Below are 26,864 nucleotides of genomic sequence, written 5' to 3' on the forward strand. Positions count from 1 at the left end.
GAGGGTAAAACCAAATATTAGTGTTTAAAAAGAAAAAAAAAAGTAAAAGAATACAACATAGGAATAAAATGACTCCTATTCACATTCTGCTATCCTGAGAGATCAACATCATGCTCAACCGTCATCAGAAAAGCTTTCTCTGCAGCAAATAGGAACAAATACATAAACATAGTCAGACATTATGCAGAAAGTGAGAGAACCTTGAACACTTAGCCCCAAGGAGGATATGTCTAACAAATTCCTCCCTCTCTATAAAGAACCCAGGAACCCTGCAAAAAATGAGGCAGAAGCGTGTAAGCTCTAGAGGGGATAGAGAACAGCGAGAAGACAGCTGTCTAAATTAAAACAATCAAAGCACATGTGAACTCCCAGAGTCTGAGGAAACATGGACAGTGCCTACACTGGTCTGCACCAGGTCATCTGTGTACATATTATGTCTTCTATAGTGTGTGAACAACAGTTTCTGATACTGTGCCTTCTCTTGGGCTCGTTTCCTTCCGTTTGTTTGTTTTGTCCAATTCCAATGTGTTTCACCTTACTATATTTTATTTCATTATTTTTCCTTAGAGGCCTATTTTCTAATGAGAGACAGAAAGATTTGTTTCAGATGTCTTTCTAGTTTGTCAAAATTTAAATGCTGCTCTGGAGACCAAATGATGGTTCATAGTGCTGAGAAGCATACAAATTGTAATGTAGTTCAATAATAGCCAAAGATGTGAGCCTCATAAAACCAGGTCACCTAGAGAAGACTACTCTGAACAATGACTATGGGTCTGTAATTGGCACCCCAGGTTGTTGTTTTTTTTGGTTTTTTTTTTTTTTGGTCAATTTCAAAATCTATCAGTTGTTTTACATAGTTTCTGACTTCACCTGGTGTGTTATTAGAATTGAATGACATAATTGTGAATGGTACACCTAGTCCAGTACTCAGACATAAGCGTTCAGCAAATTGCAGGTGGTATCAGTAAGTAGAAAAGGCACCTGACAGTTGCCTGACCTGACTTGAATTGTAAGTCTGGCAGTTTGGTGATTTGTATATTAAAGTGGTAAGAACAAACATGACACCGCATTTGATCTTAGCCAAGAGGGTTGATACAATGATGACATCTGTTTACTCCAGACCTTTTTTGTTTTTTAAACAACTATTCATCTCAAAAAATTATCCCAAAACATGAAAATAGGAAACTCATCCACTCATCCCTAAAATGTTATATCATCATTATATGAGCATTACAAAGTAAAAAAAAAAAAAAAAATTGTAATCCTGTTTTGAATTCTGGGATATTTGATTTTTTTAAAGAATTATAAGCTGTTGTAGACAGTGGCCTGGGATACGCTGTTACTGATGGAATATTTGTTGATTGTTACCGAGAGTTACTCCCATTATTTCTCCTGGGTGTGTTGGGTATTTTTCATGCAAAGCTGTAGGTTATACATGTTCCACACTGCTTCTAGCGCTTATGTACAAATTGCTTTTAAATCCAATCTCCTTCAAATTAGTTTTGATTAATGGCAAGTTATATAAAATTTCTTTTTGAAAACAAAACCCATAATTTTGTAAGGAGGTAATGCTGAATCCCTAGTAATTACATGGCAAGCAGTTTAGTGTTTATCTGCTGTAACAGAGTTTTAATTCCAGAGTATGTGTTCCATAGTTTTTGTTACATTGCTCATATTTTCTAATCAGCAATTAAGCTAAGCAAGTATGGTAGAAAGCCCTGGGCATGTTGTCAAAAACAGGAAGCCTGGCTTTCAAGGATAGCCTTACAGTGTAGCAAGAGACTCTTAAGTTTCAAACACCAGGAACAACAAAAAACTGCATGATCAAGAGAGAGGATTTCAATAAATTTAGCCTAATGATTTTGGTTGTGTGGTTCTTTGTTTATATACAGTCTTGCCAGGTATCCTGGCATCTTAGTTACTTTTTAAAGGCAGTGATAGAACACTCCGACCAAGGAAACATACAGAAGGAAGCTTTAATTTTCTCTTCCTAGTCCAGTGGAACAGAATCCATCACCATCATGACAGGGAGCATGGCAGCCGTCAGGCGTGCTGAGCTCTCGTATCCTGTCCCAGAGAAGTAACAGATAGCCTCTAAGGATGATGGGAGGCTTTTGAAACCTCAAAGGTGCCTGGCAAAACACCTCAAATTAGGTCACACCTCCTAATTCTTCCCAAACAGTTCCACCTATAGGAACCAAATATACATATATGCCCATGGCGACCATTTTGATTCAGAGAACAACTGGCTGTCCTAAAACAATGCCTTATCTCCCAAGTAGTTAACACATGCCTAAAATTTAAAAGTCTTGATAAGCTTTGTGCTGGCTAGTTTTATGTTAACTTGATACAAACTATAGTCAGAATTAGGTTAGGGTGGATTTTTTTTTTTTTTTTTTTTTTTTTTTTTTTTTTTTTTTTTTTTTTTTTTTTTTTTTTTTTTTTTTTTTTTTTTTTTTTTTTTTTTTTTTTTTTTAGGAAATGCCTTCATGAGATCAGGCTTTGTAGGCAAACCTATAGATCTTTTTCTTAATTCGTGATTGATGTGGGAGGGTCTAGCTCTTTTGGGTGATCCTACCCTGTACTGATGGTCCTGGATTCTCTGAGAAACCAGGCTGAGCAAGTCAGTAAGCAGCCCTTTTCTGTGGCCTCTGCGTCAGCTGGCTGCAGGATCCTGACCGATCTGAGTTCCTGTAGTTATTGTGAGTGTCTCACTATGTTGTCTTGACTGGTCATTCACCACACAGTCCAGGATGGCCTCCGTACAAAGGCCCTCCTGCTTTTAAAGGAGCAGCCAGCCCTCTAGATAAAAAAGCTGCTTTTGCTGTTGGGCTCTTCTACAGTTTATTTATCGTGAACACCTAAGAAGTTGAAGATGGCATAAATTTCACTCCCACATACCAGTATTTGTGGCATTCCTTAAAAAATTTTAGACAGTTTTAATAGTTATAGTAAGCTTGTTATAAAATCATAAATAAATTAGAATTATCTATTGTTGAGTTTATGTTATATTTGAGTTTGTGGTTACATAGATCCTTGTATTTTAAATGTGTTTTTAAGGAAGATATTTCTGCATTGTTATAATAAGTCTGTGACATATAGTTTATTAAATCCAACCTCTGGAAAATAAAGAGGAATATTTCAAATTATGGAACATGACAGAACACAGTAGTCTTGCTGGGTTTTTACCATATTCTGTAACTATCTCTTTTGAGGTGTTAGGAAAGACATTACTCCCTGCACTTGTGCCATTTGTTTGCTTTTCTTGTATATTACTTGTTCTTGTTTTTTAATTGTAAAGTGACATGAAGATATCCATTCTTTGCAATTGTAGCTTAAGTATGGCCCATGGACACATTGTTATGAATGATGTTGGATTTCATCACCTCCATCACAATTACTTTGTAGTTTATGCTCTACATGTGTGTGTGTATATGTAAGTATATACACACATATATAATTTTCATAAATATATATTTGTAAATATATGTAAATTATATATAAATATATAATGTAATAAATATAATAAATATATATTTAAAAATACTTAGTGTATTGGTTATATACTATGAATTGATCAAGCGAGAGCTAGTTTTAAAGTAGCTTTACATTGATAACTCCAGGTCTTCCCACACTTATTTTATCCAGGAATGGTGGGTTATTCATGTAATCTCAGTATGTCAGGACTGATGCAGTGAAATTACTTTGTGTTTTAGACTGGCCTCAACTATACACAATCCCAGGCCTGCCTGGTCTCAGAGTGAGACTCTCTTTCAAAAAACCAAAACCAAAACCAAAACTGTTAACAAAACTTATGTTGCTACTACTTTGAAAAACTTATACTCTTCTAGTAACAGTGTTATTTGTTCAGGTTTTCAGAATCACATACCGTGGTTTAATCTTGAACTTGAATGAGGTTTGATTTTGGATTGAGGTGTATGTTGTCAATTTGTAAGTAAAGATCTGCTATTGTCTAACATGCTTTGTATAAGTGTTTGTCTTTAAAACGAGTAAAAAAAATACTAAAATTACACATAATCTTTCAACTTTATTTTATAAAACTTTTAGTTATGTGTTCTAAAATGTAGTGTGAACATTTCAAACAAGTTCTCTGACCTGCTTCTTTGTAAAAAAGAGAACAGTTATTCATGAATACTGGATAGCCTTGATGACTCCATCACAGTAAGAATGTGTATCAAGAATGGTATGCTGTTGCAGGACACGGCTGTTGTTCCCACATTATTATTTTGGAATATAGGTAGTAAGGAAGTAATGGGGGCTTTTATCCATCCTGTGAGGAGGTCCTTAGCTAGTAGAGCAGAGCTGTCCAGTAGTGATCAACAACAGTATGTCAGGGTATGTGAATAAGCCAGCTCCAGTCAAACTTGTAGGGGATTGGAATCCGTGCCAACTTACTGACCTAGAGAAGTAAGTTAAGCCATACCTGTTCTACAAAGTCACCTCAAGTATTTATCCCACAAAACTATGTAAAATGATGTGTATTATTTTCAACCAATGTGTTTTACAGTGGCTAATAATGTATGTAGAGATAAATGCCAACTATATAAAAGAGTTGATGGGTAGAAGTACTGATTTTTCATCCCCCTTCTCTAACTTTATTCACTTTTCATTAGATATGATCCCTGTATTGGTTAGTTTTCAATTGGTGTTATTAAAGGCCTTTACCCTGACAACTTAGAGAAAAACTTAGTTGGGCTTACAGTTCCCAAGGGTTAGAATATTTGATTTTGGAACCCGTGGGGTTCATTCCCACTTAAACTACCCTTTAATAAGTTTCTTATTTATCCTTCCAAAATAGGTTACCTATTATTTTTATATTTATTAGCATTCTCTATTTACAGTTTGTTCACTTTTTTCCTAGCTGAATAATGTGTTTGGATATTGTTTCATATCAAAACAGATCTTATTCTTTTCAGTGATTTAGCCCATTCTGTAACCAGATGATAATTTAATTTGGTTATTATTTGTCGTATTGTCATGCACTTAAGTGGTTTATATAGATGGTTCCTCAAGTGTCTTAATATGTATGTCATTTTTCATCTGTGAAAGTCTATCTTTATAATCTTGCAGTTTCATTTCTTTAGAATTAACTAATCATGTTGTTCCAGTGAGTACTCAGCAATTCAAAGAATATTCAGTGTGCTCTTTTGTCAGTGTGATCCATAAAAAGTAATATTCTATGAAACATTTATATTTGCATTTTTCTGTGTGCAATGAAATTATTAGATAGCGCTGGCTATTTTGTAGGAACAATAAATTACCAAACATCACTCTAATAACAGATTGAAATCTTAATGGCATGATGCCTCGATGAGAATCCCCGCTGGTTATAAAAGTGTGACCTCTCTTCTACCGGACTGTTAGTCCCGACGCTGCACTGGGAAAACAGGCCAGATTGTTGAATGGATAATTCCCATGTATGTCCAAACTATTATATAAACTACATAGGAACTTTAAGACAATGTATCTAGGTTTTTTTGTTTGTTTGCTTATTTACTTGTTTTTTTTTTATTTTCGTCTCTGTGTATGTGTGTGTGAAACTGTTCTCACATTGATATCATGACCCAGATAGAAAACAAAATATGAAGTTGAACGGAAACTGTGGGCTGAAGAGATGGCTCATTGTTTAAAAGCATTGACTGCTCTTCCAAAGGTCCTGTGTTCAAATCCCAGCAACCACATGGTGGCTCACAGCCGTCTGTAATGGGATCTGATGCCCTCTTCTGATGTGTCTGAAGATAACTACAGTGTAATCACATGCATAAAATAATAAGTCTTCAGAAAAATGTCTAGAAAAAGTAGATATTTTAAATAAAGAAAACTGTGAATTAATAGTTATTTTTGTCATTAATTCTGCAAAGTAACTTAGTTGGATTCATTGTGAAAGTACAAAAGTGGTTCAATATTGGGTTTTCTAAATGTAAAAAAAAGGGGGCTGAAGAGACAGCTCAGTGGGTAAGAGCACTGACTGATCTTCTGAAGGTCTTGAGTTCAAATCCCAGCAACCACATGGTGGCTCACAACCACCCATAATGAGATCTGACGCCCTCTTCTGGTGTGTCTGAAAACAGCTACAGTGTACTTATTTATAATAAGGAATAAATCTTTGGGCGGGAGCAATCAGGGACTGAGTGAACAGAGATGACTGGAGGGAGTGGGGCCAACCAGAGCAAGCAGAGGTCCTACAAAAAAAACTCAATTCCCAACAACTACATGAAGGCTCACAACCATCTGTACAGCTACAGTGTGCTCATATATATATATACATATAAAATAAATAAATAAATACATAAATAAAATGTAAAAAAAAAAAAACCCTCTTGGGGCCTGGGACAGTTCAAAGATGAAGTACTAGCTTGTCAGGTGTGAATCCGTACATTTGATTTCCTGCTTCTGAAAGAGAAATGTTCATTAATAATAAGCTGTATACTTGCTTTACCTACAAGAACATCTCAGCTGCCGTTACCATGCATTACACATAAGGTAGTAGAACGTTCTAATTGAAATTTAGCACTAGGCTAAGAGATGCATACAGCTATGAGGGTACTAACATCGCTTGTCTTTTAGTTCAGGCTTCACTCAGATAGTTTCTATCACCAGTATTTTAATAGCAGAGTATAGAGAATTGCATTGTGATGGGTAGACTCTAAAAAGGTAAATTTATGAGCAGTTTTCTGACCTTCTCATGAATTGATGGCCATTTGGTCCCTTCTGAGGCTATTATAATTATTAATGGAAGTATTTTAAACATTTTTTTAAGAAGCATGGTTTATGTATGGTAGAAACTAAAAGACAGCAGTAGCTGAACCATATGTGGTTTTCTTGGCGTCAGTGAACAGAAAGGAACAAAAGACCGTATTGAAGAGATTCCCGAGTAGTGATGCGATTTCTCTCTCTCTTGTCAGGATCCATTCATATTGAGTAGAATATTGCTTAGCCATGAAACCAAATGTAGAGAAAAATTCACTGTCTTCATGGGATGTACTGTTTGTCTTCATAGCTGTGCGGTATACAATGGCATCAGATACATTTAAGAATAAATCTCAGAAACAAAATAAAGAATATATGCCATATTTTGAAGACTTAAAAGTGAGGATAGACCTGTTAAAATAATTGTAGAGTCAGATGATGGTGTAATGCAAATCACTGACTTTAAATAATTTTAAGTGCAATATGGACAGTCTTTTTTTTCTCTCTCTCTCTTAAAAAGTTGAAGTTGTTTATAATGTTTCTCAAGCTCAGATATTTTTGTAATAAGAATATTATAAAAGCAAGGTTTTTTTTTCTCCAGATTTGCATTCTGAGTTAGCTGGGTATGAGTCTATTAAAAATGAGTTGACAAATCGAAAAAATTGAAGTCTTCCATTTTATTCAGCTGTTCCAAAAGAAAAAATGCCTAGTGACCTGGGAATATAAAGGAAATTTAAATTTGTGATTGAGAGTAAGAAATGTTTTTGTGGTTTTGAAAATGAAATACCAGCATGTCACATTAAAATTATGGCATCTATAGTTCTGTACAGTTAACAGAAAAACGTATTACATCAGGGGATAGGATGCACTTCAGAGACCTCATGTAAGCCATGAGAGAAAAGCAAGTGCCATCAGAGGCTTGCGCATTAATAATCCAGTCAGCGGAAGAATTTTCCTGTCTCCCATGTAACATAAACCAGATGTTCCATTCTATTAAAACCTCCTTACTAACGCGAATATTTAGATCACTGGTCACTAGGAGAAAAAGGAATACTAGCAATCTAATGCTTTTGCTGGTTTATCCTGTTTGTGAGATAATGTTGGTAGTCAGGAGAGAAGAAGGTTTCCTGCACAATATTACTAAATCTTATCACTCTGTTTTTATCTGTTGTGTTTTGTAAATTTGATCTATTTTCTTAAAAACAAAAACAAAACCAAAGATTTAGAAATTGGGGTCTGACTTTCTGTTTGCATACGACATGGAAATATATTTGACACTCAAGTGCAGAAGCCAGTGTGAAGTTCTACAGCTTCACGATGCCTAGTCTAACTGTGGAGAAGGTCATTGAGATGTCCAGGCTTGAGTCTGGCTAGTGTGAGTGTGGGGGTTTATTGTGGTGGTGGTGTTTTGTTGTTTGTTTTCTTAAACAGTGCTTCTCTGTGTATAGTCCTGGCTGTCCCGGAACTCGTTCTATAGACCAGGTTGGCTTGTAACTCACAGAGATCCACCTCCCTCTGCCTCCTGAGTGCTGGGATTAAAGACATCTCTACCATCGCCTGGCTGGTGTGTCATGTTTTTAAATAATATCCGATTTAAAAACTATTTGGCATGCAGGTTTATGCTGGGTTTCTACCTCAGACAAACCACTACGACGATTAGATATAAAGTAGTCGCATCATCGTAGAAATTCTCCTACGTTGTCCCCTACTCAGCTCTGCTTTTGGTAGTTCTTGCTTGGGTTGCCTGCAGTAGAAGGTTCTGCTTCCCTTTCTGGGATATTTCTTGGGTTATGTAAGCAAGTGGTAAATGTCTCTCCCTAGAAAAGAAGCAAGCCTAGTTGCTATCAAACAGGCGACATCCCTAAGCTCTATGTTCCTCACCTGCCAACCAGACCCACAGTACGTACCATGCATGTAAGACATATCATGTCACCACGGAGGCCTATAGGGGTTGCGAACTGGCGCAAATATGTTGATGTTTTTATACTTTTCCCTAATTCATTATTTTTTTTTTTCTTTGACACAGGGGCCTCTTCTGTAGGCCTTCTAGAATTAGTAGTAGGACTTTTTTTAGTTACCTTCTAGGTGAAATGCAGTCCGTTCCTTCCTAATTTTTTATTCACATGATTTTGCCATTTCTAGTGTTTCGTACGTAGTATGTGTTTCTGTGTCTGTCTACATGATCATGTGTGCAAGTGTGTATGGAGGCCTGAGGATAACCTTGTGCATCATTGATCAAGAGCTGGACCCTAGTTTTTCCAAACTGGATTTCTCACTGATTTGGGCCCCTTAACTCAGCTAGGATGGTTAGCTGGATGGAAGGCTGCAGGCATCTGCTCATTTCTGCCTTCCCATACCTCGATGTCCAACGTTTTTAGGAAAGTTCAGGTGCTGGCACTTACACAGTCTCTAGTTGTTGGTTTTCTGTTTGTATGTCAACACGCGAAAAGCTGGAGTTATCTGAGAAGAGGGAACCAATTAAAAAAAAAAGCCTCAGTAAGATTTGCCTGTGGACATTTTCTTTTTCTTTCTTTCTTTTTTTTTTTTTTTAAAGATTTATTTATTTATTATTTGTAAGTACACTATAGCTGTCTTCAGACACTCCAGAAGAGGGCGCCAGATCTTGTTATGGATGGTTGTGAGCCACCATGTGGTTGCTGGGATTTGAACTCAGGACCTTTGGAAGAACAGTCGGGTGCTCTTACCTGCTGAGCCATCTCACCAGCCTGGACATTTTCTTAATTAGTGATTGATTTGAGAGGAACCAGCCCATTGTGGGTGGTGCCACCCTGGGGTCATGAGGTATTCAAGAAAGCCACCTAAGCAAGCCCATGGTCAAGATGGGAATAAGCTCTGTCCTACCTGACCTTTGTTTTGTTCCTGCCCCCAGGTTTCTGCCCTGACCTTTTGTTATAATAGAGTTGTAAGCTGTAATACACCCTTTTGTTTAGAGTTTAGATTTGTTTTTGTTTTTGTTTTTGGTCATGGTGTGTTATTACCACAATAGAAATCCTAACCAAGACACACAGCAAACACTTTGCCAAATGAGCCATCACCAAACCCCTGTGTGTGATTTTCTTTTTTCTTCAAGCTCCATCATACACTGATCCGAAGTTTCACCAGAGAGGATTCAGGGACACATCGCCCTATCTGGGTGACATTTGGTGCTTGTATGTTCCCTAGCAGTTGCTAAAGAAGTGAGTGACAGTCAAGGCCTCAGACATGCTTTTTACACATAGCTCAGTTCCAGGCACTGGCAAGTTCAGCTGAACCCGTTTATCCTGGAGCTTCTGGCAGTACCTTCCTCACATACCTCCCTCAAGGCTTTACCCACGGGCGGAGGGAAAGGAAACTTTCCAGTCTTTACCAGACTTCCAAGTCCAGAAAACAACAGGAGCCTTTTGTTGTCCAGCCTCTTGAGAGACCACAACCCCTACCCCTTTATAGGTGCACCTGACCCTTGAGCAGGATTCCACTCCATGAAGGGTTGGCATGAGAGGAACAGAGAGCAAGCTCTTCCCTTCATTTTGGCTTTCTGATATTATTTTCTCCTCCAAAGTAAGCCAGCTCAGTTCTCTCCAGCCTGAGTTCCCAGCCCACTTTAACTCGGAATCGTGTGTGCATGGTCTTTGAATGTGGCTTCCTGCCTGTGACAGAAAGTTACCTAACAGTCATGCATTTTTGTCGTATATAAGAAGACAGAGCTTTGCTTTGTTTGGTTTTACAGCTGAGTGGTTTTCCATTATCATGATGTATAGTATACTGTGTCTCCATCCACTCTAGAGTAGTATTTGGATTGTTTCCAATTTGGAGCAATTATGGAAAAAACTGCTATAAACATTTGTTTATGCATCGTTGTGTTAACATAAAGTTCCATTTCACTGGGAGTGTGATTTCTGAATCAACCTCGGAATGTATGGTTGATTTCATTAAAATCAAACCACCTCATTTTTTCAAAAGTGGTATAGGATTTGTTTCAGTCAGGCTTTGGTTACCTTGTTTATATATCTGAGATAATCACCTTGAATGGAGGAACATTTATTTTAGTTCATCATTTCCGAGCATGGTCATTGCTCTCATAGTTTTGTTCTTTAAGTAAAGCTGTCTGTCATGTTCCCTAAGCCTTATTGGGACTGGTATACATTTCTTATTTATAGCTTCACTCTCAACTGTCCTTTATTATCTACACCCACTTTGGAAATCTTAAGCTTCTCGGCTATTCTCGAGAAAGAAATGCTTCTCTCGTTAGTTCTCTGGCTATAAACAGGCATTTAGAAGGTGGTTGGACACTCTGTCAGTTCACCTAAACAATCATAGTAATTTACCTCTTAGGGCCTATCCCGTCCCCAGCTAAATGTTTCCCCAATTTGTTGTTTGTATTGTGTGTGTGCAGATGTATGTGTGTGACTCTGTGTTTGTTTGTGCATGTGTGTGTGTATATGTGTATTATGGCTCTGTGTTTATGTATGTGACTGTGTGTATGTGTGTGACTGTGTGTGTGCATTCACTCATGAGTGTGTGTGTGTGTGTGAGAGAGAGACAGACAGACAGACAGACAAACAGACCCATGTGTGTGTGTTATTGACAACGTTGGAGTGTTTCTATATCTGGATAGTTTTTGTTTTGTTTTTTAAAGATTTATTTATTATATGTAAGTACACTGTAACTGTCTTCAGATACTCCAGAAGAGGGCGCCAGATCTCGTTATGGATGGTTGTGAGCCAGCCACCATGTGGTTGCTGGGTATTGAACTCAGGACCTTCGGAAGAGCAGTCTGTGCTCTTAACCGCTGAGCCATCACTCCCCTCCAGCCCTAGTCTTTTGCTGAACCTAGAAGTTCACTGAAGCGCTCGGCAGTGGTGGCGCATGCCTTTATCCCAGTAGTTGGGAGGCAGAGGCAGGCGGATTTCTTAGTTCGAGGCCAGCCTAGTCTACAGAGTGAGTTCCAGGACAGCCAGGGCTTCACAGAGAAACCCTGTCTTGAAAAGAAAAAAAAAGAAGAAGAAGAAGTTCACTGAAGTACAGGCAACCTCCTGTCTTCTTCCTCCCGCTCCTAAGTGTTAGCATATCACTGTCATATGTGCATGGTCACACACATGCACATGCACACACAAGGAATCCCACTCAGGTTCTCATGTTTGTCCAGCAGGATGGTTTCAGTATTATTTTGCTTTAAATGTGGGAGAATTCAGTTTATTTTCTCATTTTGGTTATTGTTTTTGTTTTTGTTTTTTTTTTCCTCCAGGGTCCTGTTTCCTCCCCTGGGGTTATGATGCATATAGTAGCTGCATCAGCTTAGAGAGGGTAGTTCCTCTGACTAAGGGCAGATCCACAGGTCCACAGGATTCGGAAGAGGTCCTGACAATGTTATTTGTGCCTTCAACTTTTTTACCTGTCAAGTCCTCATAAAAAATTGCTTAAATCAGATCATCCCATATAATGACATCTTCTTTGTAAAGTTTCAGTGCTTAAAACTTGTCTCTACCTTTTTACTTAATTAGCTTCTTACATATTTATTCTTGTTGTTATACTATATGATTATTGGGAAAAGAAAAACTTACAGTGTTCTTGGAGATAGGTCCTCAGTGCTGTGGGATTCAGTTTGATCAAGAACAATGCGTGGTCTTTGTGGCCTCTTCCAGACTTTCTCATATTGGTGGCTGAGGGCAGTCACAGAAATGGGTATATGGGAGGTGAGGCAGGTGAGCTCTAGCCTAGGTATTTTCAGGTATATACCCTACCTTCCAAGGCTAGCTTTCTCCATTCCATTGTCTGTATATTCCATTTTTAGATAATGGTCTTAAGATTTATTTATTTATTTATCTAATGTTACATATGAGCATATACTGTGGCTGTATTCAGACACACCAGAAGAGGGCATTGGATCCTATTACAGTTGGTTATGAGCCACCACGTGTTTTCTGGGAATTGAACTTAGGACCCTGTGGAAAAGCAGTTGGTGCTCTTGACTGCTGAGCCATCTGTCCAGCCCAGGTAATGGTTTTAAAAGTGTTCGTTGATAAGAGATATATAAGATGGCTTATACCACTGAAGATTTTTCTTCTATTAATAGTTACAAATGTACAAATTAAAACTGTAGTCAGATATTACTACATGAATATTAAATATCTCTAAAATAAAAACTTACTTCCAACTAGATCCCTCTCAGTTCGGTCACGCCTATAATTCTAGTACTCAGACATCTGAGGCAGAAAGACTGCCACAGACTTGAGTTACTTGGATCATACAGTAAGTTCTGGGCCAGCCTGGGCTACAGCGTGAGATCTTGTCTGAAAAAATAAATCAAGCCTAAAAATCTTTATAATAATTTATTACAGTCAATGCTGGAGAGGATGTAGAATCTTTCTCATAAATTGATGGTGGGGCTGTAAAATGACAGAACCCCTCTGCAAAACAGTTTGTTTATTGTAAAGCCAAACATTTTCAATGGGATTCAGCAATTATGTTCCTGGATATTCGTTTACCATTGAAATGAAATTTATGTTCATGTAAAAAAAAAACCTGTTATACAAATATTTATGACATTTTTATTTTTATTCTCCCACACACTGGAAACAATCCAGAAAAACTTCAGCAGGTGAATAAACAGACTGCGCTAGATCAGTGCGATACTGCGGGGCTTTATAGAGAAGAAAGCCCGGGACAGACTGCGCATCCCATGAATCTCCATGCAGAGCATGGAATCGAAGAGTTCTAAGGTGGCTTTGAAAATACTGTCTTCCAAATACAGCAGAGCTGGCGGAAATTGGGAAATGGAGTGACTGACTGACTCTACCTAGGTCAAAATATCGCGGGACTGAACTCATACACAATAAAGAATGTGCGTGAAATGCAGTGAGTTCTGTGTGCATCTGTAGATAGTGCTGAGATGAATCTGACGTCCTAGGCTTTAATAATGGACTGTAGACATGGAATATAGAGTCACCAGCACAAGTTGAGTAAAGGCATTTCCGGAACCTCTGCTCTGTGTTTGGAACTTGTGTGGATATGAAAATGTTATTTGGCAATTAACTAAGTCATATCTAATCGTATATTTTATATCATTTAATTATCTCCTTTTGGCTAAATAATTCCACGATACATAATTTTAAGAATTGTTTTTTGATAAGAGCTTTAAAAAAAATGACAAAATTAATTGGATGAAAATACATTCTGTGAATTCTTTTTCTTCTTTTCTACATTTTCAACCTCTTCATAGTCATCTATGTTCATGAACAACAAATCCAGTGGTCATGTGGATTGATCCCAGGACCTTATGTGTACTTGGGAAGCATTTTACCACTGAATTAATCCCTAGCCAGCATTCTAGGATTGCAAAGAGAAGTAAAATTGATTTTGTTCCCACAGTAACTCATTTATGTGATGAATTGCAGGTGCTAATTTCTTCAGCATTCTTCACTACTAATTGAAACCTTTGTTGTCACCAAATTCATTAACAAACTTTAGTCTCATCAGCCTGTGCCGTTCCATCTCTTCCCTAACTGATTTCTATGACTTTTCCTAATCTCCTTTTGAGCATTGCCTTCTCACTGAAGTGTCAAAAATCTCGGATGCTGCTTGTGTAATGACCCAGTAACAAGCTGGACTCACTTCACAGATAGACAAGATGACCAAATAAAGGACAAGATAACTGCCTACTGAAATTGTAGCCCTGAGTGTGAAATTTAAAGGTAAACCCTAAATCCTAAATGTACAAATAAATTACTTGGCACGTGAGACCACCCTGCCTATTCCACGATATCGCACAAAGATGTATTTGTAACTTGTGGAAGAAACACTCCCTGGGCTCAAGATCAATGGCTGTTCATTTTCTTTACCTAGAAATAAATCACTTTCACGGATTTTGCAGGCGACTTCTTTTCCTGAAAAAGTGATTTATTAAAGAAGGGGCTTCTTTACTGTCTCGTCCCTCTGTAATACTTCTGCGCTGAAGGAGGCCACGGGATAGGAGTCTTGTCTGCAATTTCATTGTTAGTTTTAAGTCAGTTGATGAAATTCTCTTCCATTTTGAAGGGCCATTTTTCACCTAGATATCAGACAGCTTCAAGTATTTGAATTGATAGTAATGTGTTGAATTTATAAATTGTTTTTAATCTTGATTAAAAAGGAGAGTATGTTCATTTAACATAATTGTAGTTTTCAGCTCTGTTAACAAGAAAAATAGCCTTTCATGCAGTTGTACGAGGTGAAGAGAGGAAAAGATAAGAAATACCAGCTACACAAATCACTGAGCATGGCGGCACATGCCTGAGACCCTAACGCTTGGGCGGTAGAAGCGGAGGCTGAGACGTTGAAGGCTATCCTCAGCTACAGAGGGGTTCAGGGTCAGCATACCTGGAAAGAACAGCAGCAGTCTAAAAGCTAAGGAGTCGTGTCCCTGGATCTGTACTTTCCATTGTTTATGAGGGGAAACACAGCAATTTCCTTGTATTTTTATATAACCTTGGATAGATTAAGTGCTATGTCACTCCAGTTTCTGCATACTTTTCATGTTCAAAAATTATTTCCTATTGCTGGCAATGAAACTCATTTGGGAGATGCTTTCCTAACATGTGAAGCCCTGAGTTTGATGCCTAGCCTCAAATAAATATGGTTGCATCATACACATGTGTAATCTCAGCACCAGGGAAGTGGAGACAAGGAGATGAGAATTTCAAGATTAAGTTGACCCAGGTTGCTCAGTGTCTAAAACTGTCTTTTGGGAAGCTTGATGTCCTGCGTGTCTCCCCAGGACCCACACAGCAGTGGTCTTTTGGAAATTATTGTTTGGCTTTTGCACATGTATCCTGGTGCACCCTCAAACATGACCACACACACACCCCCAAACTAGGTTTGATTTGAGAAATTCTACTTTTTAGTTACTTTGAATGTTACTAATTTTAAAGTGTTAGAAAATCATCCTAAGGCACATGTAGTATTTATTTACTTTGATAAAGAGAATGTAAATGATTATGGAAGGTCTAAGGTGCATGCTTCTCAGGGTGTGTCTATTATCTGTGTGTAAATAGTTGACCGATTAGGGAATCGTGGTGTAGTCAAGGAGAGCATGAAAGTGGAAATGGAAATGTGGTAGGAACACATGTGAGACTGTTGGGCTGTGCCGGTGAGCCAAGGACTCGCTGCTGCTACTCAGAGACTTGCTTTCAGTCTGTCTACTTTTATACTGTCATAAATATCTATATAGCATGTTCAATGCTAATTTACTATTTGAATGCTTAAGACGGCTGTCATACAGAGTGGGATTACGTAACCAATTGCATGTTTCCCTAGATACTGAATAGTACAGTTATACACAATATTTAAATATTGGCTCAGAAATACTTTTTAAAAAAGAAATCTGAGGGCCCCAAATTGAGATCCAGGCCAGCCAGAGCTGCATTCTCTCAAACAAAGAAGCATGTACAACAAACCATCAATTTCAGGAAGCACTTCCATAAAAAATTACTTAGTGACCGTAGTATTCAGTTCATTATATATCTAATTATCTTTATTTCTGTATAGATTAGAGGTTCTACTGCTATGATACAGACCACAACCACAAACAACTTTGGAAGAAATGGTTTATTGCAGCTTACAACTCAGATTTCAGTCTTTGGTTGAAGGAAGTCAGGGCAGGAACTCCAAGAGGGAACTGAAGAGGCCATGAAGGAGTACTTCTGCTCACTGGCTTGTTCTCCTGACTTGCTTAGTCTGCTTAAGATAGCACACCTAGGGCCAACAACCCAGAGGTGGCAGTGCCCTCTTACATCGGTCTGCAGTCTAGAAAATGCACCACAGGCTTGCCTACAGACCAGGGATAGGGGGGTGCATTTTCTCAGTTGAGATTCCCTCTTGCCAAATGCCTCTAACCTGTGTCCTACTGACATAAAAATTAGCCAACACCATGTCACCTATTCAGAGTAAATATGCAAATATAATGTGACTCATCCTTATCGTATGTCGCTATGGCATTATGCAGAATGGAAGTTATTTTCCTTGATGCACTGTGATGGATATATAGGTGACATAATGACTTAATTTTCTACACATTTAGATTTTAGTTTTACATTTCTATTCCCAATGCTGGTGTACTTGGTATGTTGTATTGTTCAAGTGTGTTCTAATATGTCTGCGTATCCCATTCATTGTGCATTGGCACTCATAAGCTTCTCCTCATATAAATAACAGTTCTGTGCTTTTATTTGCTTTTGCTTCGCTGCATTTTCTTAAAATTTGCTTTGAGAGTTCTTTATCTCTCCCATTCATTCAAAGATCTGTAATTCATTACTGGCATGTTTGACTCAGTTGCTGCTGAATGTATATTTTCAAATTTTCAAACATGAAGATAACAAAACATAGACTTAGCACCAAGTGGTTTTACTCCCTGGTACCTTTTAGTGACTCTTCCTCACTTGAATGGAAGGAAATAGTCTTTAATTTTGTTTACAAACTAAATTTTAAGAAATTGACTTAATATAGACATAGTAGACATTCCATAATCTATTCAAAAGTTGTAATTCCATGTCATTTTCTTTTATAGATAAAAACAACCATGACCATTGTAAATTTGTGGTATTTTTATCCCCTCCAAAAGAAATCCCAAGGCTTAAGAGATGGGTTAGTCAGTAAAATCTTTACTGTGGAAGCATAGGGACCTGAGTTCAATCCCTAATGCTGACATAAAGCCAGGTGCTATAATCCAACTATGATGAGGATTGGATAGAATGGATCCCTGTGTTTTCTAATTAATCAGTCCATTGACCCAACCAGCTCCAGGTTCTATGAGATAACCTGTCTCCAAAGATAACATAAAGCATGATTAATGCTGACTTCCCGCTTTCACACATGTGCACAGGACTTGCACACAGGTATACCTATGAATAGGTACATGTATGCACAAAAACATGAAGTCCTGTACACTTTAGCTGTCACTCACCACCTGCCTTGTTCTTCTTCGCAAGTCTGTTACCTGTGTTTTAGAGTCTCCTCACCAATGTATGCAAAGAATATATCTGAACTTCTTTTTTAATTGTGTTGGGTCTACAGATGATCGCGGTAGGACTGCTGTCTTTTTGTATTGTTGCTGTATGTTTGGGGGTTTGTTGTTTGTTTGTTTTATGAGAGGGAAATCTCTTAATCTTAGGCTAATTCTGTGTCTGTAATCCTAGGGATTGCAAGTAAATGCACATAGCTCCCAGCTTCACATAATGTTATTTTTACAGTCTTCCTAACTGTGTATATGAGGTATTTTTCCATTTTTAGATAAGCTTAAATTTATATCAACAATATTTTATAATTTTATAGAGTTTAACTGTTGTACTTTAAAGAGAATTTATTTTTAAATATTTTCATATTGGAGCTGTGGTAAATAGAAGGCTTTCTTTACGCTTTTTTATTTCCTTTTTTGTTTTTCTTTTTGCTTATTTTTGCACACACACACCCTGCCCCTTTGTGTGTTGCTGCTACTGCTGTTTAGACAGGCTCTTTCTCGGATACCGGAGGTTGGCCTTTAATTGACTATATAATCAATACTGAACTTGAACTCCATATCCTACCTCAATTTCCCAAGTTCTGGGATTTCTGTAGTACCTAGGTTTGTGTCTTAATGTTCAGAGTGTTCATTTTTATTGAATTGAAATATTGTAGTATGTTTGAAATGATTGTCCTGTATTTTGCTGCTTTTCTGAATTTCTTCTAAGGTAGTCTTTATGTGTCCCTATATACATAACCATGTCACCTGTTATGCAACCTTCTTTTTCTCTTTCCAGTGTGGAAATCTTTTAATGTATTTTTTTCTTCTTTCTTTTCTTTTTTTTTATTGGATATTTTCTTTATTTACATTTCAAATGTTATCCCCTTTTCTGGTTTACCCACTCCCAGAAACCCCTATCCCATCCCCCCCCCCCCCGCTTCTGTGAGGGTGGTTCTACACTCACCCATGCACTCCCACCTCCCTCCCCTTGATTCTGCTACACTGGGGCATCTATCGAGCCTTCATTGGACCAAGAACATCTCCTAACATCTCCTTACAAGGCCATCATCTCTTACATATGCAGCTGGAGCCATGTGTACTCCTTGGTTGATGGCTTAGAATTGAAGACCCAGAAATGAACCCACACACCTATGGTCACTTGATCTTTGACAAAGGAGCTAAAACCATCCAGTGGAAAAAAGACAGCATTTGTAACAAATGGTGCTGGTTCAACTGGCAGCCAACATGTAGAAAACTGCAAATCAATCCATTCTTATCTCCTGGTACAAAACTCAAGTCCGAGTGGATCAAGGACCTCCACATAAAACCAGATACACTGAAATTTATAGAGGTGAAAGTGGGGAAGAACCTTGAACACAGGGACACGGGAAATTTTCCTGAACAGAAAACCAATGGCTTATTTGGTGCAATTTAGAAAATGTTGGCCTCCCTTCCCTTAGCCATATTCAAAATGAACTTGGAAGCCTCTGGAACTGTGCAGAAAACCGGAGCCTTCGCCTGGCTGCGCAGTTGGCTACAGTGTGTATGCAGTGTACAGCCAAATGAAGTACTCTGCTGGTCTCATGCACTTTAATTTCTGTTACAATGTATTTAAGAGGATGAGGAAGACTCACTTAACACTCCTCAAAGGAGTCTCTGCATGGTTCCGTTACTTCCTTATGATTTTACCTCTGCAGCTATTCCCTGCAGGTTAATACTTCACAGTTGCCAAATTGTACCTGTCTGACTTTTGAAGTTCAGTATCAGCAACATTGTGCTGCTTATATATATATATATATATATATATATATATATATATATATATATGATGTTTGATAAGCATTTTTAATGAGATTTGTATTTTTAAATTTAGTATGTAATAAACAGAAGTGTTTGGATGCCAAAAAAAGAAAACCAATGGCTTATGCTCTAAGATCAAGAATCAATAAATGAGACCTCAGAAAATTGCAAAAATTCTTTAAGGCAAAGGACACTGTCAGTAGGGCAAAACGGCAACCAATAGACTGGGAAAAGATCTTTACCAATCCTACATCCGATAGAGGGCTAATATCCAATATATACAAAGAACTCAAGAAGTTAGACTCCAGAGAATCAAATAACCCTATTTAAAAATGGGGTAAAGAGCTAAACAAAGAATTTTCAACTGAGGAATATAGAATGGCCAAGAAACACCTAAAGAAGTGTTCAACATCCTTAGTCATCAGGGAAATGCAAATTAAAACAATCCTGAGATTCCACCTCACACCAGTCAGAGTGGTTTTTTTCTTTTTCTTTTTTTTTCCAATTTTTTATTTAATATTTTCTTCATTTACATTTCGGATGCTATCCCGAAAGTCCCTATACCCTCCTACTGCCCTGCTCCCCTACCCACCCACTCCCACTTCTTGGCCCTGGCCTTCCCCTATGCTGGGTCATATAAAGTTTGCAAGACCAAGGGGCCTCTCTTCCCAATGATGGCTGTCTAGGCCATCTTCTACATATGCAGCTAGAGACACTTGCTCTGGGGGTACTGGTTAATTCATATTATTGTTTTTTTCTTAATTGCCCTGACATTCACATTTAGTGTAATACTGACTAAGGTCAGATAAACAGTTACTCTTATCTTGTTCTTCATAAAAGCATTTAGCTCACTATTAAGTGGTGATGATTCTGGTTTTTAGAAATGTCTTAGTCAGATTAAAGAAATTGCCTTCTGTTCCTAGGATTTAGAGTGTTTTTATTGTTAAGCAGTTTTGACTTTTACCAGAGGCTTTTTTAAAACCTGATTTTGAGCATGCATTCATGTCTGTGTCTGTCTGTCTGTATATCTGTCTGTCTGTCTCTCGCTCTGTTGTGTATGTGTGTGTGTGTGTTTTCTTTTTTATTGATATGGATTATTATTGCATTAACTGATTTTCAGTTCTTTTATTTATTTTTTTATTTTATGTGAATGAATATCTTGCTTGCATGTATGTCTGTGCACCACCTGTGTTACTGGTCCATGCGGAGGCCAAAAGAAGTAGTCAGATCCCTCACACTAGAATTACAGAAGGTTGTACACCGCCATCCAGAGCTTAGGACTTAAATGAGGTCTTCTGAAAAAGCAGCTGAGCCACCTCTGTGGCCCTTGATTGTTAGGTTTGTTTTTAATTATTGTTTATTTTTTATTGGCTATTTTATTTATTTTCATTTCAAATGTTATGCCCCTCCCCAAAAAAACCTCCCTCCCCACCACGGCCTGCCTCTTTGAAGGTGCTCCCCCACCTACCCACCCACAGTGCCCTAGCATTTCCCTACCCTGGATTCAGATCTTAAACCAACCCTGCGTTCCTCTAATAAATTCCATTTCAACATGCCTTAATTATTTTCATGTATTGATGATTTTTTTAATTTTTGTGATAATTTTTCTATGTTGTATATAGGTTAAATTGTTCTATTGTTTTTTCTTTTAATTAATGACCTTTTTTGGTCTGATTCTGATAGCACAGTGATATTAGTTTCATAAAATGAGTTGATATATCCCCATTTCTAATATTTGGAGAAGCTTCTGGGCATTTTTCAATTTTTCTTTAAATATTTTTTGAAATATAATGATAAAGTTATTTGGTTTGGGATTTTTTATTGATAGTTTTTTTAAATTATAGATTCAGTCTCTTTCCTAATGTGATAGATTACCTATTTTTTCCTGATTTAGTTTCAGTAGTTTGTACCTAGGAATTTATCTATGTTATTCAATAACTAGCTTATTTCAATATTTTTATAGTATTTATTAAGCCTTATCATCTTTCATCTGGTTCTTTCTATAATGTGTCATTTTCTCCCTCTTAATTTAAGTCTTCCTATACCTTCAAATCTCAAATGCTTCTTATTGATATTATGACTGATTGTTTTTATGGAATTATCTAACTTGCAGAACTGTGTATAGAATAGCATAATGATTCAGTTAATGTATTTATTTCCTGTACCTTTTGTGTGTGGGGGGGTGGGGGGTGTTTGCCTGAATGTGTGGTCTTTGTACCACCTTGTGCCATGGACACCTTTGCATGGTGTAAGGTCCTCAGAGACTGGAGTTATAGATAGTTGTGAGCCACTACATGGCTGCTAGGAACCAACTTCATTCCTCTGATTCATCCTTCAGGCCCTAACTAGTATTTCTGTTTTGTTGTTTTATTGCCACTTAAAAGTTTGCCCCACTTGTGATCTTACATTTTTCAATTTAAAAAATTACAGCACAGATAGCTTTCAATTTATAATCAGTTTGAAAGTGTTTCAAATATTATTTCATAAAACGTTTTATGATACTGGGTATCACAATCTTACCCAAATTAGACAAAATATGTCTTTAGAAAAAGAAGAAATTACAGGCCAATTTATCCTAAAAATAGAACAGAATACTTTTTAATAAAATACTAACAAAACCAAAATCATCACTATATGCAAATAATTAATGGCATGCAGAAGTTCTTTTTCAAAGGAATGGAAGGTTAGTTTAAGACTCAAACTGGTGAAAAGAATGCATTCTAAATTATACTCATCAATATTGAATACAATTCTTACATTTTGTTATGTTTCTATGAAATCTCTTAAAACTAGAAAGATAATACTAAAACTATTTGAATGCAATGTTAGGATTTTGTTAATGTAAAGAAAACAATTTTCATCTTCAAATGTTTGGGTTATATGATAATGTTCAGAGTTCTTTAGTGATGACATGATTTTTTTTTTCCCTTGAACTACAAAAAGTTCCAAAGTAGAAATTAAGTTTAAATTTTTCATGCTGGGTGTGGTGGCAAAAGGCAGGTGAATCTCTGTGAGTGTAAGGGCAGCCGGGTATTCATTGCAAGTTCCAGGCTGTCCAGTGCTACTTAATGAGCCCCTGTCAAACAATGAAGCAAACACACACACAAAAAAAGAATGATGCCTGTGGTTGACAGAAGCTGCCTGAGAACAGATGAAAACTTGGCATCTGGAAGAAGTTCTTGCCAGATGCATGACAGTATCTTCCTAGCAGCTCAGGAGTCCTTTGTTGTCTTGATAAGAATCATCTGCATAACCTCATTGGCAGTCCCAGACACATTCCAGGATGTCTGTATATGTTTTACCATAAACATTGTATGTTATCTCTGTTAATTTCTTGATAGATGATAGAAACTGGGATAGGTTTTGGTCCAGTCAACCAGTACTTTCTAACAAACTAAACAGCCTGGGTTCTGTCTATTCCCGAAAACCAAGCATGATACTACATGCCTGTAACCCTACCATGCAGGTGGTGGTAGAGAAAGGAAGATTAAAACTTTGATGTTAAACTCAGATGCATAGGTGAACCCAGTCCAAAAACCCAGATTTAGCCTGAGCATTGTTTGGGTGAATGTGATCCAGTATTGTGGAAATGGAAGTAGCAACTAAATGATCTACAGCAAGTGATTTGACCTTTGTACCTGTCTCATGGCTGGTTTTGTTTGGTTCCCAAAGGTTTTCATAGTTCTAAAATCATATTGCATCTCCATTGTAATTGCCTTTTTTATTGTCCATGTTAGGAAACTATTGACTCCATAAAGCTCTCAAATGAAGTTACACTTGATAGATGTCTCACAGTGTTCCTTGCACTTTGTTCTTGTAATTATTCCTGGAGCCATATGCATTATGTGTATTACAACCAAGTAATAGATTTGGTTGGTTGTTGTAGTGTTTTAACTTTTTATCTACCTATCAGAGCTTGGTACTTAACCTAGCTTGGATGGCTCACGTCGTGTGATAAGCCTAAGAGTTCAAAACTTAGCTTCTTGATTGTCATTGTTGCTGCTTTTATTTTGAAGCAGGATATCTGTGGAGCCCATGCTAGCCTCCATCTCAAGAGCCAGTGGCCTCAGCCTTGTTATTGCTGTGATCATAACCATGCCCTGCTGAACTCTTATTTTGTAAAACACCTGTTAGTAAAAAGCATTTGCTTTCTCCTTAAATCACTTCTCAGAACTGTTAACAGGGAATGTACTGTGTTTTTAAAGCTTCTCCAGTACCGGAATAATAATGAAGTTATCTAATGGAAAGAAGTAAGCCATATTGGGTAATATAGAAAGTACATACCTAACTATGCAATCACAAATTGACATAATATACATAGGCTAAGATTTAATTTTGTTTTCTTAAAACCTCCTTTGGCATTGTGTTTGCATCACATTCTCTTCCTGCTTTAATGGTTGGCAGATTTCTGGAAATGTTGACTGTGCCTCCCATGAGCTGAGAACATTTACTGATAGAGTTTAGAGAAATCGTACGGAAACACGTAGTGGGGTGGGGCAGTGACTTGGGTGTGGCAGCACACATGTGGCAGCACAGGCATTGACAGTTACCCAGCTTTGGTATCATTCCTCACTTGGGACCATCACATGTTTTCTTGTAATTTAGTATATTACCATTATCTGAATTCACTTGGCAGTTGAGTAATTGGTTCTTACCTTTTTGACATCTTGCTTTTTTTTTTTTTTTTTTTTTTTTTTTTTTTTTTTTCGAGACAGGGTTTCTCTGTTTAGCCCTGGCTGTCCTGGAACTCACTTTGTAGACTAGGTTGGCCTCGAACTCAGAAATCTGCCTGCCTCTGCCTCCCAAGTGCTGGGATTAAAGGCATGCGCCATTGACATCTTTCATTCGTTGTTTATATATTTAGTAGTGGTAGGATCTCTTGCATGCTAGACAGTGCCCTACCACTGAGTTGTGCCACTATTCCTTTTTAATTTTAACTACACTTAAAACTCAGATTTTTCTCTCTTTTATTTTCTTAAGTATTTGTTCTTAAATGCTAGAGTGATGGTTTGGTGCTTAAGAGTAAAAGAACACAGGTTCAGTTCCCAGCATGCAAATAGTCAATTCTAGTGGGCTCTAATGGGGTCCTTGAACATCAGACATGGATGTGGTGAACAGACATACACAGAGGGAAGATATGCATACATATCAGATAAAAATAAATTGTATTTGTTGTTAAGCAGGAATTACAGGCATTTGTGATGTGCCCCACCTCAGTGCTAGTAACCTAATTTATGTCCTGGAGCAGCAAGTACTTTTAACTGCTGAACCATCTCTCTAATCCCAGACAACCTCTTTTACTATTAGGTAACATGGTAGAGCTTGAAAGTAAGTATAAAAGAGGCTAACTAGAATCACAGTCTTAACACTGTGCAGTAGGCATGATTGGGTTCTTCCATAGGACACCTATTAACTAGGATGTCATTTTGCATCAGGGAAACCAGAACCACTTCTGATCAATACATCTCAAATAATCCTATTTCACTGATAAAGTCTCAGTAGTCATTGTCTATGCTAGAGAACTCACGGGCACATTGCACCTAACCTTGCATTGCTTCTATATGTCTCTTATTCCCATTTAGCAATGGGAAATTGACTGTGGGTAATTAGTTAATAGATTTCTCATATTCTCTTAAAGTCTGTATTTTCTAAACAAAGCCTTTTACAGCTGAGTTTGGTGGCACATGGAGGGACAATGTGCAGAAGAGGTAGCTAGCTGTAGGAGGAGGATACATTTGAAATAAGTATAGCTTATACTTTTGTTAACAGTGAGTGTGTCACAGGCCTTTAATCTCAGCACTTGGGGGGGGGGGCAGAGGCAGGTAGTCTGAGTTGAAGGCCATCCTGTTCTTCATAGTAAGTTCAAGGCCAGCATAGTCTTAAAAAATAAACAATCAAATAAAAGAAATCATGTCATTTACAATGCTTGGGTTTATATAAGAAGAAATCCCTGGACATCAATGCTATTGGCATATTCATACCTGGAGACATGCAGGTGTATAATATATCTAAACACCACCACCACCATCATAAGATTTGCTTACACGTTAGAGAAATGAACCATTTCTTTCTTTGGAGTAAAACAGAGGAGCAGAAGATAGCATTCCTTGATGTGATTCACAGTGTATGCTGGTAACATCCATCTCTTGCTGCATTGCCCCATTGGGGTGGGGATAGATGTGTGAGTGCTTTAACCTCATAGCATCACTTAGAGATAACGTAAATAGTAGACCCCCAGGATTCTGACTTGACACTGCAGTTTGTAGCTTCTGTTTGTAAATCTGTGTTTCTTTCTATGCTTTCTACCGCACACAGATAAAAGAACTAGACAGTATGATAATGACTATCATTTGGCATAGAATGTGAAACAAATATTTGCTATCATCTATTGTATGTTTCTGATTTTGACTAATGAGTGTTTTCCTACCCTGGCATGTTAGACTCAAAGACTGAGAGGCAGAGGAAGACTCACAGTAAAACGCTTGAACTCAAGCTTTGGGTGTATGCACATGTATACTTAAGTGTAATCGATAAGCTAATAATTTGTGCAAAAGCATCCACTTAGTTGTCCTAGTTGCCTTTCCTATTGCTGTAGTAAAATACTCTGAAAACCTTTAAGGGGAAAGGTTTAACTCACAGTTCAGGGTGTGTCCATCATGGCAAAGGAGAAAAGCAGCAAGAGCTTGAATCTGCTCTGCACACTACATCCATGTCAGCAAACAGTAGTGATGAATGTGTGCTCTTCTGCGTACTTTCTTGACTCTAAAGACCAGGGAGTAGAACTGGCCACACTGAGTGGTATTCTCACAGCACTTAATGAAATCAGGATGATCCACCGCAGGCACACACACATACATGTTTCCAGTGTTATTCTAGGTTTGGTCAAGTTGACATTTAAATACCCATCATAGTAACATATATAATTTCCATATATGTGATATACAGAAATGTTCAAGAGAAATTGTTGTAGGACATTTTCTCAATACTTAACATTGTAATGCAAGTAAAATATTAGACTTAATTCACAATGTGTTTATAATCATTATTTCAAAACGAATTCTATATTTATCTCACAATGGATAGAAAATTAGTGGACCTCTTTATCACTTCTATGTAATTGCTTCATACCCATACGATCTTATTTGAACTTACTCCTTATGTTATTGTGGAACATTTATGGGAAAGTCCTTATTTGTGTGTTAATATACGCTTTTAATGCTACAATTGGAAAACAGTTTATCTGTACCTAGTTCAAACCTACAGTTCACTCACTCCAAGGGCTGCTGTTGGACATGTATAGAGAGATTATATGATGAGGTTTGTGCTCAGAAAGCTATCGCTGGATGTTTTGAAAATATAGATATACTTCATATAAAACTGC

General features: G+C 37.5%; 1 protein-coding gene across 2 annotated transcripts in view; it reads left to right on the forward strand.

Annotated features, from left to right (window-relative positions):
* Window positions 1-26,864, forward strand: part of Adk (adenosine kinase) — a 396,625-nt gene that overhangs the window by 136,711 nt on the left and 233,050 nt on the right. The gene's annotated exons all lie outside the window — the stretch shown is intronic.

This window comes from Mus pahari, chromosome 8, assembly GCF_900095145.1.
Source record: "Mus pahari chromosome 8, PAHARI_EIJ_v1.1, whole genome shotgun sequence".
NCBI lineage: Eukaryota > Metazoa > Chordata > Mammalia > Rodentia > Muridae > Mus > Mus pahari.